Here is a 14,635-nt window from a genome sequence, read left to right as displayed (position 1 = left end):
CTATAGAAATGACATTTTGACAAAATTTTATACAGAAATAAAATTCTGACAAAATTTTCTATAGAAATAAAATTTTGATCAAATTTTCTATAGAAATTATATTTTGACAAAATTTCCTAAAGACCTAAAATATTGACAAAATTTTCAATAGAAATAAAATTTTGACAAAATTTTCTATGACAATAAAATTTTGGCAGATTATTTTTTGTCTCGAGTGGTAATCGTGATTTTTATGTGAATGGGGATCGGTTTATTTGGGGGCTATATATAATATAGATCAATACGGACCAATTTTGGCATGGTTGTTATACACTAAGCGAAATGTACAAAATTTCAACCGGATCGGATGAATTTTGTTCCTTCAAGAGGCTGCGGAGGTCAAAACTGGGGATCGGTTTATAACAGGTTGGCTGATAAGGCCTAACAAAGAAAAACAATTTTTTTTTGTCAAAATTCGTTTTTATTATTCAACATAGTTCCCTTCAAGAGCGATACAACGATTATAACGACTTTCCAATTTTTTGATACCATTTTGGTAGTACTCCTTCGGTTTTGCCTCAAAATGGGCCTCAGTTTCTGCGATCACCTCTTCATTGCAGCCAAATTTTTCCCCTGCGAGTATCCTTTTGATGTCTGAAAACAAGAAAAAGTCGCTGTGGGCCAAATCTGGAGAATACGGTGGGTGGGGAAGCAATTCGAAGCCCAATTCATGAATTTTTGCCATCGTTCTCAATGACTTGTGGCACGGTGCGTTGCCTTGGTGGAACAACACTTTTTTCTTCTTCATATGGGGCCGTTTTGCCGCGATTTCGACCTTCAAACGCTCCAATAATGTCATATAATAGTCACTGTTGATGGTTTTTCCCTTCTCAAGATAATCGATAAAAATTATTCCATGAGGCCATTACTTTGCCAGCGGACTTTTGAATCTTTCAACGCTTCGGAGACGGTTCACCGTTCGCTGTCCACTCAGCCGACTGTCGATTGAACCCAGCAGTGTAGTGATGGAGCCATGTTTCATCCATTGTCCCATATCGACGGAAAAACTCGGGTTTATTACAGCTGCAAACACCGCTCAAACATCATCAACACGTTGTTGTTTTTGGTCAAATGTGAGCTCGCGCGGCACCCATTTTGCACAGAGCTTCCGCATATCCAAATATTGATGAATGATATGACCAACACGTTCCTTTGATATCTTTAAAAAATTCAAAATCATTTTGTGGATTTTTTTGATGTTTTCGTCGGTAACCACCTCTTTCGGGCGTCCACTGCGTTCACCGTCCTCCGTGCTCATTTCACCACGCTTGAATTTTGCAAACTCATTATCAAGCCAAGTTTTTGCTTCCACCGTATTTTTTCCCTTTAGAAAACAGTATTTTATCAAAACACGAAATTCATTTTTTCCATTTTTTTCACAATAACAAAAGTTGCTTCACAAAAGACGCTCTATCTCACAAACTAATTGACTTACAGACGTCAAATTTTGACACGAATCATTTGAAGGTTGTGCATTTAATACTAGCGACGCCATCTATGTGTCAGACCGGGGACTTATCAGCCAACCTGTTATGGGGGCTATATATAGTTATGAACCGATATGGACCAATTTTTGCATGGTTGTTAGAGACCATATACAAACATCAAGTACCAAATTTCAGTCGGATCGGATCTTTGAGGCTCTGCAAGCCAAATCTAGGGATCGGTTTATATGGGGGGCTTTATACCAACACCATGTACCAAATTTCAGCAGGATCGGATGAAATATGCTTCTCTTAGATGCTCCGCATTCCAAATCTGGGGGTCCGTTTATATGGGGGCTATACCCCAGCAAAAAAATGTCGCCAAGAAAGTAGTGAAAATGTTCTTTTTGGAACCAAATTGACGCAGAAGCGATGAGTTTAACATGTGCTTGTCATAGGACGGTTGTCCACCATTTCAACAGCCGCTGCACTGAATTGGCATCACTTCTTAAAATGTGAGGAGAATTCAGTGTTTTGGATGTGAATTCAGAATTTTTGTGATATTTTTGCAATTAAATAATTTTTAAATTTTTTTATGATTTTTAACGCATTATAACGCTTGTCTGGAACGTTTGTCATCAAATATTTTAAAAAATTCGCAATATTTCTAGGAAGTATTTAACATTTTTGCGGCTAAATTTAAATAATTTGAAGCATTTTATTAATTCGTACTATGTTTTTAACCTACTTGAAACAAAAAAAAAATAAATTTCACATTACTAATATGAACAAGTATATACGGCCGTAATTCGGTCAGGCCGAATCTTATGTACCCTCCACCATGGATTGCGTAGAAACTTCTACGAAAGACTATCAACCACAAATTTAAACTCACTCGGATGAAAATTGCTTCTCCAAGAGGCTCCAAAACCAAATCTCGGGATCGGTTTATATGGGGGCTATAAATGATTATGGACTGATATGGACCACTTTTGGCATGGTTGTTAAATATCATATACTACCACCACGTACCAAATTTCAACCAGATCGGATGAATTTTGCTCCTCCAAAAGGCACCGGAGGTCAAATCTGGCGATCGGTTTATATGGGAGCTATATATAATTATGGACTGATAGGAACCAATTCCTGCATGGTTGTTGGATACCATATACTAACATCACGTACCAAATTTCAACCGAATGGGAAGAATTTTGCTCTTCCAAGGTGCTCCAGAGGTCAAATCTGGGGATCGGTTTATATTAGGCCTATATATAATTATGGACCGATATCGACCAAGTTTTGCATGGGTGTTTGAGGCAGTTATATTAACATCACGTACCAAATTTCAACTGAATCAGATGAATTTTGGTCTTCCAAGAGGCTCCGGAGGTCAAATCTTGTGATCGGTTTATATGGGGGCTATATATAATTATGGACCGATATTTGCATGGCCATTTTTGCATGGCCATTAGAGACCATATACCAACATCATGTACAAAATTTCAGCCGGATCGGATGAAATTTGCTTCTCTTAGAGGCTCCGCAAGCCAAATCGGGGGATCGTTTTATATGGGGGCTATATATAATTATGGACCGATATGGACCAATTTTTGCATGGTCATTAGAGACCATATACTAACATCATGTACTAAATTTCAGCCGGATCGGATGAAATTTGTTTCTGTTAGAGGCTATGCAAGCCAAATCGGGGGATCGGTTTATATGGGGGCTATATATAATTATGGACCGATGTGGACCAATTTTTGCATGGTTGTTAGAGACCATATACTAACACCATTAGAGGCTCCGCAAGCCAAATCGGGGGAACGGTTTATATGGGGGCTATATATAATTATGGACCGATGTGAACCAATTTTTGCATGGTTGTTAGAGATCATATGCTAACACCATGTACCAAATTTCAGCCGGATCGGATGAAATATGTTTCTCTTAGAGGCTATGCAAGCCAAATTTGGGGTCCGTTTATATGGGGGCTATACGTAACAGTGGACCGATATGGAGCAATTTTTACATGGTTGTTAGAGACCATATATTAACACCATGTACCAAATTTCAGCCGGATCGGATGAAATTTGCTTCTCTTAGAGCAATCGCAAGCCAAATTTGGGGGTCCGTTTATATGGGGGCTATACGTAAAAGTGGACCGATATGGCCCATTTGCAATACCATCCGACCTACATCAATAACAACTACTTGTGCCAAGTTTCAAGTCGATAGCTTGTTTCGTTCGGAAGTTAGCGCGATTTCAACAACGGACGGACGGACGGACATGCTCAGATTGACTCAGAATTTCACAACGACCCAGAATATATATACTTTATGGGGTCTTAGAGCAATATTTCGATGTGTTACAAACGGAATGACAAAGTTAATATACCCCCCATCCTATGGTGGAGGGTTTAAAAATACAAACAACAACAAACCAATGCCAGCAGCTTGGAGTTGAATACTACAGAAGGCAATGTGGCATCAAAAAGGCCAACAAACTGTGCAATAACAAAACAATATCTTGTGGTAAAAAGGATGTGTTTTGTGCTTTCTGTTGGGCAACCATAAAGAGGCTTTTGTTTTACCAGCACAAATACTCAGACACGCATACAAAGTAACGCACACATTTATATGCATCATAGTAAATAAAATGCATTTTCTATAAAAAACTATATCATTAAAAGAATAAATTTCTTGATATTGACAATTTTTTAAATTTATTTTTTAAATTTTACAACATAAAGAAATGCAAACATTAAAAAAAAAAAAAAAACTTATCTTAGGTATAATAAGTGTATCATTCTGTTTGTAACACATCGAAATACCGATATAAAGTACCCAGCAAAAACTAGGTAACCACATATTATCACAATTGGCATTACCAGGAGTAAAGCTGTCATTACACGTTGCATTACATTGTTATAATGTTATAATGACTAACCTGTAATGACAAAAATAAATACTTCTCGGTAATTTTCGAATTGTTATTCTCAAATTTTTAGGCAGTTAGCTGTTAATGACTTAATAAAATAGAATAAATGTTGGTACCATTAGGTATAATAATTATTCACCTAATTTCTATGGATCCCATTGAAATTTTAATATATATTTTATTTCGCGAGTCAGGAGACTACTCATTAAGCAATTATGTTTTAAATAAATGCTTTCTTATACCTCATTCACATTACACTTCCAAAATGCACTTAAACTAGATTTCAAATGTCATTTGCCTTGTAAAAAAGGGACTTAAAATCCAGATTTAAAGGGTGATACGGTAAAAATTTGGTCAAGGGAAACGCGTGTAAATCGGTGAAATCGTTTATTTAAAAAAACAAATTAAATTTCTTTTTCGAGTTCAATTAGTATAAAATTCAGGAAAAATATTCAGTTAGGCTTTCGCTTTTCCAAATCCGAATTGCCGGGCCTCACGCTTGACACCTGCCATCAGATTTTGTACAGCCACCTTGTCCACCTTCTTCGCCGCAGAAAGCCACTTTGCCTTGAACTGCTGCTCGTCCTTAGCAGTTTTTTTTTTTGGTCTTCTTTAGGTTCCGCTTGACAATAGCCCAGTATTTCTCAATTGGGCGGAGCTCTGGCGTGTTGGGAGGGTTCTTGTCCTTGGGAACCACCTGCACGTTGTTGGCGGCGTACCATTCCATTGCCTTTTTACTGTAATGGCAAGATGCCAAATCCGTCCAAAACAGTACGGAACAACCGTGTTTCTTCAGGAAAGGCAGCAGACGTTTATTCAAACACTCTTTCACGTAAATTTCTTGGTTGACAGTCCCGGAAGCTATGAAAATGCTGCTTTTCAAGCCACAGCTACAGATGGCTTGCCAAACCAGATATTTCTTTGCGAACTTTGCCGTATAAAACTCCTGTCCCGGAAGCTGCTTGTAGTCGGCTTTGACGTAGGTTTCGTCGTCCATTACCACGCAGTCAAACTTCGTCAGCATCGTCGTGTACAGCCTCCGGGATCGCGCTTTGGCCGTCGTATTTTGTTTATCATCACGATTTGGAGTCACTACCTTCTTGTAAGTCGATAGTCCGGCTACACCCAGCTTATTTGCGGCATCTCAGAGAGAGGTGTGGGTTTCGCTTGAAACTACCGGCAACTCTCTTTGTCGTCTCAGCGGCTTCCGGTTTTCGATTTCCCCCCGATACAGACTTCCTGGCTGTCGACAAACGTTCCCCAAACACTTTAATTACATTTGTAACGGTTGATTTGGCAACTTTTAGCGATTTTGCCAGCTTTGCGTGCGAGTAGCTCGGATTTTCGCGATGCGCGAGCAAAATTATGATACGCTGCTCTTCTTGCTTGGACGGCATTTGGACAACTGAAGGGTGAATTCCAAAATCAAAATAGGAGCAACATTTTACACACACACCTTCAAAATGAGGGGTGTTCAGGTTTTTTAAATGCAAAATTGAAAGAAATACGTAAAGTTTATATTGACCAAATTTTGACCGTATCACCCTTTAGATTTCGAACCTAATGTGAATTGGCTATTGGATATATCGATGCCCTTATTCCAGAATACGCTAAGTCGACTTAGCATGTTGGGTGGAGTTAGCTGTTTTTTATCCTGTCAAAATTTCGAATTTATTGGACATTTCTATCAAAATTTATGGTTAATATTGTACTTAGCCTGTGTCTAAAGTTTTAAAAACTGTCCAATCCAAAAAGGGCAAAAAGGTTTGTTCGGCCTAAAGTGGTCTAAGTCATTTTTAGCCATGTTCTATTATCACAATTTTGAGTTCGTACATACTAAACAAAAATTATAAAAAAATATGATTTTGAGACCGAAAATAAGGAAATTTCTATCTTATACGGGTTTTGAGAAATTTCCAAAAACAAAACTTGTTTCTTGTTTTCTGTAAAATTCACTTTTTAGATTTAGCGCACTTTGGAATGTAGGCATCGATATTATAACGTAATTCACTAATCCAACTCCCTTAAACAACCTACATTTATTTCTATTTTAAGTGTGAAATTAACTTACGTATAATCTTATTTAGATGATTTATTAAATTTTTTGTTTATTTATACAAAACTCATTTCTATTCAAGTAGTGCTCTTATTACAGCATTACTCGCCATATTTTGATCCATTGTAATCGGCGATTTGTTTGCCTGAGACAATAAGTGGCTATTTTGCAAGCTTTGGTGTATCTACGAATAAGTGATTACATATTAGGTGATTATATGCTCTAAAAGCACTACTTATTTCGTGGCCGAAAGTATGCCTGGGGAGAAGTACCTTCCCCCTAGGACATGCGTATGTAAATGTAATCCGGAGCGATGCCAATTAATAAGTGTTTATTAATTTTTTAAACAGGCTTACCTACAGGATTACCGTAATGAGAGTTTTTGCTGGGATCGGTTTAAATTGATGTACACTGAACGGAAAAACTTCATCAATATGATGATTTTCAACATTAATTTGATGAAATGTTTCTTCGATTTTGAGCTTACAACGCATTTCATCATCGTAATGAAGAATTTTACATCAATTTTTCATCAAATATATTCATCAATTTAATGAAATAATTGCATCATCTTGAAGAAAAAGTGTCATTTAATTGATGTATTTGTTTCTTCCTTTTGATGAAAAACGGTATTCAAATTGATGTCCGATAGTCTCTATACAATGAATATTCTGCATCATTCAAATGAAAGGTATTCATCAAAAGTTAGTAATTTATTCATTAAAATTACATTACTTCAATGACTACATTGCATCAAACTAATGTATATTTTACATTTAACCAATGAAACACTGACATCGAAATGAACTTTGGTTTCAGCCGTAGAAACTAGTTCTAAATTGTACAATATCCAATATAATTAAAAAATATTTTAAGTGAATTAGGAAATATTATTTTTATCAAAAAATTTTAAAAATAATATTCACTACACTTGCGATTATTAATGGATTATACATTTCAATATTAACATAGATTTGTGAATGGAAAAAGTATACATACGATATTAATGAAAAATTGACATAAATATAAGACGTTTTCAGCGTTTCATATAATATTAACATAAATATACTTATAAATGAGAAATCTTTTTATTGGCCCTATTGGAATATAAGCCATTATTATTCGCTTAAAATGGTTAATATTTTAGAAATTGTTAGCTGATTTAATATTATACTCTTAGTATAGATTAATATAATAATTGTAGTCACCATTTTCTAAATTGATATTTCCAATAACAACAATAAAAGGTTTTATATTCCAATTTGTAAGTGGTTGTCTACTTCTGGGATACTTTCTGCTAGAAATATTGACGATTCTTGGGAGTATTCTCCATTTTTATCATTTCGGACTTATTTTTATGTTGGAAATAAGTAGCCATATAGACACCAAGTCAAACGCATCATAAATGATGGGGCTATAAAGGCAGATTTAAATATTAGTTATTTAATGATATGCATAATTGTACTAATTTTTTTTTCATAACAAACCTGCGTTTGGCACATCAATTTTATCAAAAACCTGTCTAATGCCAGCATTTTTAACATAGTGTTCTTTCTCAATTAAATTGTACCAATATACTATATCAGTTTGGTTACCCAGTCTAATATTGATGTGCAGTATTTATGCAGTACTCCGAAGTCCATGTTAATCTAAACGAAATAACAACATATACATGTAGTAAGAATATTAAAATAAGGTGAACGTTTGAATTTAGTTACTTACCAACTGTGCTCCTCGAAATTCTATATACTGTGGCCAGGCACTAAATATATCACTATGGTTATCGTGTTCGTCAAATATTTGACGTATTCAGTACGTCAATATCCCATCGTCAGATCTGTCGATGCGGTGGGAATTCATTTTCTCATTCAGAAAAGGTCTTCTATGACGGGTACTTCACCTAATTTTCCAGGGTGAGAAAAGTCTCTTCACAGTGCCTCTCGATGCTTACATCTTGTGGTATATACTTCTCGTTTACTATATTTTTTTCCAAATCGCTAAACTCGCAGGCCGTTGGAGTTTCTCTTGGAGCCGCAATGTATTTCCATAATATATGAACGTTTGCAAGATGCCTTTTACAGGAAATTTTTGTGTGAATGCGCTGTTACATATCGTATCACTATTTTGGAAACCTTTAAAATGTTTGTAAACGCCACAAATATTTTTATATATTACTAAAATTTCTCGAACATATAGCACTCCGTTTATGTTAAACTTACAACACTTAAAATATCTCCAATTCGCAAAAGTATTAAAAACTATTTTATGAACGTGCGATCACAATAAATGTCACTTCACAAATGAATTTATTTATTCTTCAACAAATTTCACACACAGCAGACATAACGGATTTTCTCAAAGGCATTGCTTTTGTGTGTGTTTTATCAATAAAAGCACAAAAAAATGTAAATGAATAACATGTGATGAAAATTTTCTTCAACTTGATTACTGATTTCATTAAATGAATGAAAGATTTTCATCAAAATGATGATCAACAATTGATGTAAGTTTCTTCATTGAGTTGATGACGGTATTTTTCAACTGAAAACAGAAAACATCAAATTGAATACCGAATTCATAAAAACAATGTAATTTCTACATCAATTTGATGAAGATTTTTTGATGATTTTGTTTCATTAATTTGATGATGTACTTTTCTTTCAGTGTATATATAATTAAGACCGGTGTGGAGCAATTTTTGCATGGTTGTTAGAGACCATATAATAACACCACGTACCAAATTTCAACCGGATAGGGTACATTTTGCTCTTCCAAGGGGCTCCGGAGGTCAAATCTGGGGATAGGTTTATATGGGGGCTATATATAATTATAGACTGATATGAACCAATTCCTGCATTGTTGTTGGATACCATATACTAACTTCAGGTACCAAATTTTAACCGAATCAGATGAATTTTGCTCTTCTTTTGGACTGATATGAACCAATTCCTGCATTGTTGTTGGATACCCGGCAGAAATTCTAATACGATATAACCAGAAATGGTCTGTATCAAGCTTTTTTAGGTTTACGACTGTCGCAAAGTTGTAAACGTCGTAAATGTCACATACGCGTCGTAAATGTAGAAAAAGTAGCAAGCGTCGCAAACTCAAAATACTTCGCTAGGCAGCGAATGATATCCAAGATGATGATATGTGCGAAGAAATTTCAATTCTCAGGAATGTTCAAAAAGTTATTAACGAGTTTAAAAAACTTGAGAATAGAGTTATTTCAATTGAAGTCTCCAATCCAAAATTACTATGAACTATTAGACGGTGCAGTCCTGAAATTTGGCTCAGATTCGTTTTTTGTTTGCAGACAGGTCAAGTTCGACGATGGGTTATATCGGCTTCTAGAAACGGTAGTTTTTATCCAATTTGTATGAAATCGGAAATCCAGCATTATTTAAGTTTTTATTCTTGGGCTTCTAGAAACCGTAGTTTTCATCCAATTTTCCTGAAATTGAAAGTCGTGATGTTTTTTTGGGACCATAAATAGGTGTGCCAAAGTGGTGTGTATCGGCCAACGTTTTTGGTATAGCCCCCATATAGACCGATCTCCCGATTTTACTTCCTGGACTTCTAGAATCCCAATATGCCTGTATGAATCCTCTATTTCCCTAAAGCCAATTTAACTTTATTATAGTTTATGGAATTATTATGTTTGGACAAAGTTTCTTTTATTATAATGCGTACGTTAAATGAACTAAAAAACGGAAAAAATTATGCACAAATGAAGGATAAAGACTAAGTAAATTCGTACTTCTCGCAAAATAGTTCATTATTTCTTTAAATTTGTACATTTTACTACAAAAGTGCCCATCTTGAACTTCGTACGGCACAAAAGACATTCTTGCAATTTTCAACTCAAATGTTTATACCCTCCACCATAGGTATATTAACTTTGTCATTCCGTTTGTAACACATCGAAATATTGGTCTAGGACCCCATAAAGTATCAATATTCTGGGTCATGGTGAAATTCTGAGTCGATTTATGCATGTCCGTCCGTACGTCTGTTGAAATCACGCTAACTTCTGAACGAAACAAGCTTGGCACACGTAGTTGTTATTGATGTAGATCGGATGGTATTGCAAATGGGCCATATCGGACCACTTTTACGTATAGCTCCCATATAAACCGAACCCTACATTTGGATTGCGGAGCCTCTTGGAGGAGCAACATTCATTCAATCCGGTTGAAATTTGGTACATGGTGTTAGTATATGGTCTCTAACAACCATGCCAAAATTGGTCCATATCGGTCCATAATTTTACATAGCCCCCATATAAACCCATCCCCACACTTGACCTTAGGAGCCTCTTGGAAGAGCAAAATTCATCTGATTCAGTTGAAATTTGGTACTTGGTGTTAATATATGGCCTCAAATACCCATGCAAAAATTGGTCCATATCGGTCCATAATTATATACAGCCCCCATATAAACCGATCCCCAGATTTGACCTCAGGAGCCTCTTGGAGACGAACAAATTCATCCGATCCGGTTGAAATTTGGTACGTAGTGTTAGTATGTAGTCTCTACAAACCATGCCAAAATTGACCCATATCGGTCTATAAATATATATAGCCCCCATATACCGATCCCCAGATTTGACCTCAACAGCCTCTTGGAAGAGCAAAATTCATCTGATTCAGTTGAAATTTGGTACTTGGTGTTAATATATGGCCTCAAATACCCATGCAAAAATTGGTCCATATCGGTCCATAATTATATACAGCCCCCATATAAAACGATCCCCAGATGTGACCTCCGGAGCCTCTTGGAGACGAAAAATTCATCCGATCCGGTTGAAACTTAGTACGTGGTGTTAGTATATAGTCTCGAACAACCATGCCGGAATTGGTCCATATCGGTTCATAATTATATATAGGCCCCATATAAACCGATCCCCAGATTTCACCTGCGGAGCCTCTTGAAGTAGCAAAATTCATCCGATCCGGCTGAAATTTTGTACATGGTGTTAGTATAAAGCCCCCATATAAACCGATCCCCAGATTTGGCTTGCGGAGCCTCAAAGAGAAGAAAATTTCATCCGATCCGGTTGAAACTTAGTACGTGGTGTTAGTATATAGTCTCTAACAACCATGCAAAAATTGGTCCATATCGATTCATAATTATATATAGCCCCCATATAGACCGATCCCCAGATTTCACCTACGGAGCCTCTTGAAGGAGCAAAATTCATCCGATCCGGTTGAAATTTGGTACATTTCGCTAGTGTATGGCCGATAACAACCGTGCCAAAATTGGTCCGTATCGATCTATGTTATATATAGCCCCCAAATAAACCGATCCCCAATCACAGAAAAATCACGATTGCCCCTCGAGCCAAAAATAATCTACCAAAATTTTATTGACATAGAAAATTCTCTCGAAATTTTATATTTCTATAGAAGATTTTATCAAAATTTTATTTGTATAGAAAATTTTGTCAGCATTTTATGTCTTTAGGAAATTTTATCAAAATATAATTTCTATACACAAAATTTGGTCAAAAATTTTTTTCTATAGAAAATTTTGTCAAATTATTATTTCTATAGAAAATTATGTCAGAATTTTATTTCTGTAGAAAATTTTGTCAAAATGTTTTTTTCTATAGAACATTTTTGAAGCATTTCATAGTTGGTGAGGAATATTTTGCAAAATCTTCAAAAAACATCAAGAATTCTATCAATCTACCACACAGTAAAAATCTGCCATTTTTGGTAGACTCGTGTTCATAATTGTATATAGCCCCCATATAAGGCGACCCCCATATTTCAATTCTGGCTCTATAATTACTGTACAAAAGTTCATATCGGTTCGTAATTATTTCTTCCCATATATACCGGTCAAGAACTGAATACATACGTTTTTAACCGACCTTTCTTTTGTCTACTATATATCCCACATGGACTAACTACACGCAAAGAAAAAAAACGTTTGGAAAACGTGTACCGAAAACGTTTTTCTTTTGCTAGAGTTTTTTGAATTGCTTCGAAAATTTTAAACTTTTATCACCAAAAAAATTCGTTTGTTACAAAGTTTTTATTTTTTCAATAAAAAAAGTTATTCTTGAAACAACAACAGAGTCCATTTCGTTTATATCAAACACTGTTCTTTTCTGACTTTTGGTCTTTAATAAAACACATTTTACAGTTCAAAATTTAATATAGTACAATGTAATGTTGAACATTTTTTTCGGAATCTTCCGAACATATGTAGAATGTATGTAAAAAAAAAAAAAAAACAACTTTGGTCGAAGCAGGGATCGAACCCTCGACCCTTGGCATGAGTCAGACGTAGCAACCACTGCTCCACGGTGCCAAACTAAATGTTTGTTTCTGTTAAACAAACTTTGTTTATTCGGTTCGTGGGCGCCGCAAGCTATGCTATATAAATATAACTTATATGGATATTTATCTATTGATGACCATAACAGGTACATAGCTCAGTGGTTAGTGTGTTGGCTTACAAAGTGCATGGTCCGCGGTTCGATTCTCCGGCCAGGCGAAAGGTAAAAAAAATTTTAAAAATTTATAAAATCGTATAATTTCTTCTACATTGTTTGTATTACAGAAAAAGGTGTTAAGAACTAAAAATCTTCGTGGAAGTGAGAAAGATGTGAGGGAAAATGCAATTAGCCAGAAAAAAATTTTTTTTTGAGTTAGTCTTTATGAAATTGTTTTTACATCCTGGAAAAGAATAAACGTTTATCACAAAAAGTATATACTTTTCTTCCAAATACACTTCCTTACAGCGAAAAGCAAATGAGAAACGAACTTTGTTTGTCTAAAATTTCGTTTGGGAGGAAAGAATTATTTTTTTGCGTGTAAACATACAATTTAGAAGATGATATTTTAAGATGCCTTGCCATCGGCCGCAACCCAAGTAATTCAATTGTGGATGACCGTGTTTAGTAGAAGTTAGAGGTCTGCACAATTCCATTTGTAAATGCAGAGTACACGTGTACTTGCTACATGAGTACATCTATTTGAGAGAGTCGCAAAACTATTGGTACACATTTTGATGAACACCAAAAGCCACGAGTAACTTCTTGTTGCTACTCTGATGTCTTCACTACCAACAAACACATATTCCTCTTTCTCTCTTATTGAAGTGTACTCAGAGTGATCACGTCGAGTATGTTGCGAAAACAAAACTTCATAGAGTACTCCATGTACCACGTCCAGTTTCAGAAATACAAAAAAACAGTTACTCTCAATAATATATGTTTGGGTTTGTTATAAAGAACGGCAAACGTTAAGGTAAGTGTGTGACATACATAAATATATGAAATATGTGATATACATACATATCTATGATTAATAATAATGGAAAGTTTTGCTTCGCATATAACTGAGAAATACTTGTGGTACCACGTGAAGTGAAGAGAATCCATGTTGTACTTTTTCTCAAGTACTTACATTTTTATTGTTCCTTTTTTTCGGAACACATATTGTTTCGGATAAGTACTAGGTGGTATTTGACAAGCAAGTGTTCTCTTCACTTCACTACTTGCGCTCTGAGAGAAAGACAGTGTATGTACTATATTCGACAGCGAATTGCATACATGTAGTGAAAAGTTATTCGATGCAGACCTCTAGTAGAAGTTTCTAGGCAATCCATGGTGGAGGGTACATAAAATTCGGCTTGGCCGAACTTACGGTCGTATATACTTGTCATTTATCTGAAATGATTGCTCATGATATTGTTTTTTTTTTTTATTTAAAAACTTTGTACCTAAATTCATATTTTTGCCCCATGATTATATGAAAATCATACTTTTTGCCCACACCATATACTACATGTTAAATTACCATCATAGCATAACTATGTCACAAATTCCAACGATTCATACGAGCATGAGATTAAGGCTCTTCCAAAATGCCATAAATTGTTGACTTCTCTGTGGATGTGGATGTAACAGCGAATATCTATCTACCCCATTGCCAACAAAGCCAACTGAAAACATAGCCACACTTGTGCAGCTGGTACCATGACATCCAGTAAGTACTACGTATTCTCGTGACACTAATTAAATTAATTTACAATTATAAGCCCCGCGAAATGGGGAATGAAAGTGTGCTAATGTAAAATATGTAAATTTTAATTAGTGTACATTTTTCAAGGTAGCACAAAAAAGAGCAATAATAGTGAATAGGATGCAATTATTTT

The 14,635-nt window shown here is 35.4% G+C and overlaps 1 long non-coding RNA gene across 1 annotated transcript; it reads right to left on the bottom strand.

The window, feature by feature from the left end:
* Positions 1–7,808: 7,808 nt before the first annotated feature.
* LOC142242882 (uncharacterized) lies at positions 7,809–8,306 on the bottom strand. The gene is made up of 3 exons (XR_012724230.1): positions 8,183–8,306; positions 7,948–8,109; positions 7,809–7,874 (listed from the first exon to the last, which is right to left on the bottom strand). It is a non-coding gene; the product is annotated as an uncharacterized LOC142242882 (long non-coding RNA).
* Between the last annotated feature and the right edge of the window lie 6,329 nt (positions 8,307–14,635).

The sequence above is a fragment of the Haematobia irritans genome, chromosome 1 (genome assembly GCF_050003625.1).
Source record: "Haematobia irritans isolate KBUSLIRL chromosome 1, ASM5000362v1, whole genome shotgun sequence".
Taxonomy (NCBI): domain Eukaryota; kingdom Metazoa; phylum Arthropoda; class Insecta; order Diptera; family Muscidae; genus Haematobia; species Haematobia irritans.
This window is presented reverse-complemented; position numbering and strand designations above follow the sequence as displayed.